Source organism: Leopardus geoffroyi, chromosome B2 (genome assembly GCF_018350155.1).
Source record: "Leopardus geoffroyi isolate Oge1 chromosome B2, O.geoffroyi_Oge1_pat1.0, whole genome shotgun sequence".
NCBI lineage: Eukaryota > Metazoa > Chordata > Mammalia > Carnivora > Felidae > Leopardus > Leopardus geoffroyi.
The window spans coordinates 99,190,633-99,197,328 of NC_059332.1; positions in this window are offsets into that span (position 1 = coordinate 99,190,633).

A 6,696-nucleotide genomic window follows, 5' to 3' on the forward strand; every position below is an offset into this window, starting at 1 on the left:
ATGGAAAGACCTGACTGAGGAACAGGGGAAGTCAGCTGGGGGCTTTACCAGCTGTGTGACAGAGAACAAATCCCTTAATATCTGTGAGTTTTAGCTTTCTTGCTTCTCAAACAGGGTTTCTCTGTTACAGGATTATTGTAAAGATTTAGTACAAAAAATAGAGAAAATATCTAGGGTAGTGCCTGGCCATTGGTGGCCCTCCATAACTGCTGGTTCTTTGCCCCTTGATCCACACTCCTGGGACCACAGCTCCTTCAGGGGGACAGACTTTCTAGACAGAAGCAAAGACTGTTGGGATGAGAGAGCATCCTTGATGGGCAGGGAAAGAGAGAAGAGGGATGGTGGGTACCGAAGGATGCTGTCCTTTGGGGTGAGGTTGTGGGGTGTGTGTTGGGGTGGAATCCAGACAGAAAAGATGCAAGATGTTTGGATATATTTGGGAGAAATCTTCCAGTTGTTTTTTTAAAGGCTGCTGAACAGCACTTTCTTGGTTAATTGACATTTTCCTTAATCCTGTACACACCGGAGCTGTGCAAATGAGGTTTGAAAACTAGAGGGACGTGAGGATGTGGAATAAAGCAGGTGAAGCAGCATGGGGCAACCTTTGCAAGCTTCCTTATGGAAGCCATGCACTTCCTTTTCATAAAGAGGGAAAAGACTGAGGTAGGGGTGAGTGTGGGCTATTTAATACTTTACTTCTTAATTCTGTAACGTGTTCATCTTTGACCACAGAACTGAGGAAGCTGGTTTTATTCATTTGTTAGTTGGGTTTTGTTTTGTTTTGTTTTGTTTTGTTTCACTCAGTCAATGACACAATGCCTCCTGTAGGGAAGGGGGGAAAAACCTTTTTCCTCATCCTCCTGGGTTCTCTGGCTGGGACCCTCCAAATTAAACTGACAAATGACAGATTAACAAGAGAAAAAAAATCATTTTTATTATGTGTGAAGATGGTTAGAATTTGGGGCTTATGTACCAACCCAAAGAAGAGGTTAGACAAGGGAAAAGGGATCTGGGGCTTTTTTTAAAACCAAAGGTATACCTATTTCAATTGTGACTCAAAACCAAAAACAATAAGCCTTTTTCTAGCTTAACCATGGACACAAGAGGTTTCCCAAAGAAGCTGCAACAGATGCAGCGCTCATGATCCAAAGCCACTCCTAAAGATATCCAAAAAGGAGAATGATTTAGATGAGCCTTCTGAGAGCTGGAAATTGTCAGTAGGAAGTCAGCCACAATGGGGTACAACCCATATTTCTGTCTGGCTGTCAACAAAATTGTGGGGCCCCCAAACGTGACGGTTGGCCACCTACGGACACTGGCCTACCAACCTGTGCCCGTCCAGGTAAGGATCCAAGCCAAACTCTCAGGACGTGAAGCAAGACAAACAGGAAAGCAGTGACCATCCCTGGGAAGGAAAGGACCAATAATGAATAAGTACTCAAAACCAAATTCACAAGAGTCATAATGCAGATAATGAATCCTTATCAATGTTTTTCTCTTGTGAATCTAAATTTGGCAAGGGCAAGACAAAGAGACTCTTAACTGCCCTCTGTCCATTGGACTCTGTAGGCCAAGATCTGTGAGGCTGACTTAGTAAGAGTTTCTACCCTTTGTCAGACATTCCAAGACTTTAGCTGCAGCCTCTGGAGTGAGTAAAGTGTCCCAGCTGTCCTTCATGGCTGCCAAAGCTGTAGGGAGGAAGAAAACTTTTCCTTTTCCTCTACCTTTGTAGATTCATTGGCTGGGACCCACAAAGCAAACTGATAAAAGACAGATTAACAGGGGCGCCTGGGTGGCGCAGTTGGTTAAGCGTCCGACTTCAGCCAGGTCACGATCTCGCGGTCCGTGAGTTCGAGCCCCGCGTCAGGCTATGGGCTGATGGCTCAGAGCCTGGAGCCTGTTTCCGATTCTGTGTCTCCCTCTCTCTCTGCCCCTCCCCCGTTCATGCTTTGTCTCTCTCTGTCCCAAAAATAAATAAACGTTGAAAAAAAAAAAAGACAGATTAACAAAAGAGAAAATTATTTAATTATGTATATACGCACAGGAGTTCACAAAGAAAAACGTGGCTCAAGAAAGCATTTAGACTTTGGGGGCTTGGAGCCTAGGTGGCTCAGCAGGTTAAGCGTCCGACTTCAGCTCAGGTCATGATCTCACAGTTTGTGGGATGGAGCCCCGTGTCAGACTCTGGGCAGACAGCTCAAAGCCTGGAGCCTGTCTCAGATTCTGTCTTTCCCTCTCTCTCTGCCTCTCCCCCCACTATGATAGTTTATCCCTCCAATGCTCTGTCTGTCTCTCTCAAAAATAAATAAACGTTAAAGAAATTAGAATTTGGGAGCTTATACATCACCCCAAAGGGTGACAAGGTATGGACAAGAGGCCAGATAAAGGAAGAGAGATTGGGGGCTTCTGGGGAGGGGAGGGGAGGAGTTATGGGAAGGTAACCAGGAAAAGTATGGTAAGCAACGTTTGCTTAGTATAGTTTGCTAGGTGGGTTTAAGCCAGTGCCTTCTCCATCGGTAAGAGTTCATTAAGAGTCCCCCCCCTTCTTCCTCAAACTACTCTACTATGTTATAGCCATGATTTTATAACCACCTCCTCCTCAGTCTTCCAGACCCCACAGAAGCAATGATTCTCTCCCTCACATTTGTGTACCTCTCATTCATTTTTACAGGGAAGCCCTGTATTCATTTTCTAGGGCTACATTAACAAATGTAGCCACAGACTAGGTGGCTTTGACAACAGAACTTTATTTTCTCATAGTCCTGGAGGTGGGAAGTCCAAGGCTAAGGTGTCAGCAGGATTAGTTTCTCCTGAAGTCAATCTCCTCGCCTTGTAGGTGGCCACCTTCTCACTGTATCTTCCCATGGCTTTTCCAGTCTTGTTAGGTTAGGGCCTCCTTTAAGCGCGTTAGGTCATGTGACCTCATTTAATGTTAATTACCTCTTTATTTATTTATTTATTTATTTATTTATTTTATTATATGAAATTTATTGTCATATTGGTTTCCATACAACACCCAGTGCTCATCCCAAAATGTTAATTACCTCTTTAAAGGCCCTATCGCGAAATACAGTCACATCGAGGGTTAGGCTTCAACCTGTGAATGTTGAGGGAACAAAATTCATCTCTGAAACAAGTCCCTACCATAGTGCCTGGTACAGTCCACAGCAAAGATGGGGACACTGGCTTAGACAGTGGGTGTATCCATCCCAACCACCTCCACTGCTGGACCAGCAAGTCCAAAGAGGCCTTGTCTCCGTCAGCATCTTGCTGGTGAATGAGGGCCAATATATCATGATAAAAGAATGTTGTAAAACTCTTCCTCTTCCAAGCTGCAGAGGCTGCTCGAAAACATTCATTCATTCAACATTCATTCATACATTCATACATTCATTCAAGTATTAGGTGCCAGACATTGGACTGGGGTCTGGATACAACAGACACATTCTTCCTTTGTGGCTCTCACGGTCCACTGGAGGAGGAAATCATTGATAAGAGAATCCTTCAAATATGTGATGCAAACTCTGGTAGTGCCGTGAAGAAAAAATACAGCATGTGAGAGGGGGTGTAATGGTGTACCCGACCCAGGCTGGGGAGATCTGGAGCTAACTGATGGGGCCAACTGACAGGCCAGCTTCCCTCTGAGTCCATGACTGCCCTCTCCATGACAGCCAAGCTTTAGTGAAATCAGTCCGGGTAAGCCCTGGCTAAGGCTCCTGCCCCCACATGGGTCATCAGAGTCTGTGGACACTCTCCCATCTCCCCAAAGCTGCATGTTAGTCAATTACCCGCTCAGCACTTAGGAAAATTTCTTTAAAGCAGAAAAACTTTATTTTTTTAAATGTTTATTTATTTTTGAGAGAGAGACAGAGAGAGACAGAGCTTGAGCAGGGAAGGGACAGAGAGAGGGAGACACAGAATCTGAAGCAGGCTCCCGGCTCTGAGCTGTCAGCACAGAGCCTGACACAGGGCTTGAACTCATGGGCCTTGAGATCATGACCTGAGCCGAAGTCGGATGCTTAACTGACTGAGCCACCCAGGCACCCCTAAGGAGGAAAAACTTTTAAATAACAAGAACAAAAGCTTTGCCATGACACAATTTTCTGACAAGTTCAAGCGGGAAGGGGGGCCAGCCACTCGGCTGCACCTCCGGTAACAGAGCCCCCTTCCTGTTGGCGTGTATGCTCTGGGCAAGAGGAAGGACATAGGCATAGTGTGCGGGGCCCCTGCTCCTCTGCTAGAACACAGCAGGGCCAAGGACCTACCCCCCCCCGCCACCCCCCGGCGCCCTGCAAGGAAGTACTACCCAGCTCTTTGTAATCGCTTGGGTCTTGAGAGAGCTCCCTTCACAAAGACAATTTCAAGAAAAGAAATTAGGCTAAGGAGGCAGGCAGAGAACAATGAAACACTTAAGTGGGATCTCAGCTTTGTCCAAAAACGAGGAAGAAAAATCTCTCGTTCTTGGGAGAATGCTAGCCTGCTGCTAATAAAGCAAGGCCAGCCACCGGAACGCTGTGAAACCAAAACACATTCTGCATCTCACACCCCCTCCCCTTTCCTGGTGCATTCAGGCTTCTGAAGACATTCTTCACCCTCACTTCCACCCACATGAGGGAAGGACAATATAACATCATTGAGCTGCTGCTGGGAGTTTGCTGTGTACCACATCACAAGGAGCATTTCTCGTGTGCCTACTATGTGCCCGGCACGTGCCAGGAATAAGTGAAACGTGACCCGGACCCAGCAGTGAGCTAACCAGGGACCAGAGACCTGTCAGGCCCTATGCTGGGGCTCCTGGGAAGCGTGCTCACTGCCTGTGCAGGAAGGAAGGCTTAAGTGTGCCTGGCAGGAGTCTGGACAGGCTTGAGAGAGGAGGTGAGGTGGCCAGAGAGAGAAAAGTGGAACTCATAGAGACAGAATAGAATGGTGGTTGCTGACCTGGGGGGTGGGGGTGAGGGGGAGAGTTCATGAAAGGGTACAAACTTTCAGTCATAAGATGAATAAAGTCTGAGGATCTAATGTATATAATACGGTGATTATGGTTAATACTGTGGTGTATAATTGAAATTTGCAACGAGAGTAGAATGTAAGAGGGAGATATGCGAGGTGATGGGTTAATTAATTTATTTTAGGATTGTGGGCATCCTTTCCAATATATTATTATTATATATTGTGTTTTAATTTTATTTGTCAGTTATACCTCAATAAGGCTGGGTTGGGGGTGGGAAGAATGAGGGAGAGAAAGAAAGAGGAAGGAGAAAATGCTGGCTAGAAAGGTGGACAGCAGATCATAACAGACCTTAAGTGCCATCATTAATGGATTTTGAGCAGGAAGAAAAAGATTTTGTATGATCAGGTTTGCAGTTTAGAAAATGTGTCTCTGATAAAATATAGAGGCAAGGAAATCTATAGGAAGATGATAAACACCTAGACAAGGGATGAGGAGAGTCTGAACCAAGGCTGTGGTGACAGGACGTGAAGAGAAGGGGAATGGACACGAGATATTTCAGTCTACGACTGTGGTGAAGAATGTGGATGTTGGAGTCAGCTCCCATGAGTTCAAGGCCCAGCTCTGCTACTTACTAACTGTAGTGCTGGGCAAGTTGCATCATCTCCTAGTATTTTGATTTCTGCATCTTTAATTACCTGCCTCACAAGGCTGCTGAGATGATAAATTGAATCAACAAAAGTAAAACACTTAGAGCAGCCTCCCTGGCACATAGTAAGCACCCCACAGATTGGCTCTTAGTATTATTGAGGCAGAGGAAGAAGAGGCATCTAGGAAAACAACCAAGTTTAGGAAATGGACTCGTCTGTTTCAGTTTGTACTTTGTTTCAAGGCAGAGCCCTTCCCCCAGGGCATGATTCTTTCTTTTAAAAGGCAGACTTTTCATTCTCGGTTCATTACTTGTGGTTCTCAGCAAGTTTGCTCTGGTCAGACTGGGCCCAAACTCCTAGGTGTCCTGGCCTGTGCAGTCTTTGAAATCTCCACTCAGTCCTCAGCCCCCTGAGCGTTGCCCTCTTCAGGCCTCAGGAACCACACCCTGCACGCTGCACCCTGCACCCCCCAGGGCTCCCTGGCCAGGGCCCAAGGGGACCCCCCTGTGCACATCGTCCCACACATTCTAGCCCCCTCTGCAGCCTCTGTTTCTCATCTCTGTAAAGCTATAGCTTTCCACCAGAAAATAGGAAGGAACACTTCCCAGTTCATTAGATGAAACCTCTATAATCTTGATACAAACATCTAATAACGGGGGCGCCTGGGTGGCTCCGCCGGTTAAGTGTCCGACTCCTGGTTTCAGCTCAAGTTTCAGTTTCATAGGTTCCCAGTTTCATGGGTTCAAGCCCTGCGTCTGGCTCTGCACTGGCAGTGCAGAGCCTGCTTGGGATTCTCTCTCTCTTCCTCTCTCTCTGACCCTCCATTGCTTGTGCTATCTCTGTCTCTCTCAAGATAAATAAACTTCTTTAAAAAATGTAATAAGGACGTTATATGAAAAGAAAATTGCAGGTCAATAATCCTCGTGAACCTAAATGCAAACAAGTATACAACAAAAGATTAGAAAATAGAATTGAGCAATAAATGAGAGGGAGGTTTCTCCTTTTTTATCCCTTTATTGGTTTATGATCAATATACAGTTAGTTCAACATTCAAAAATACATCAAAAACTCCACCATATTAATAAAATAAAGGAGAAA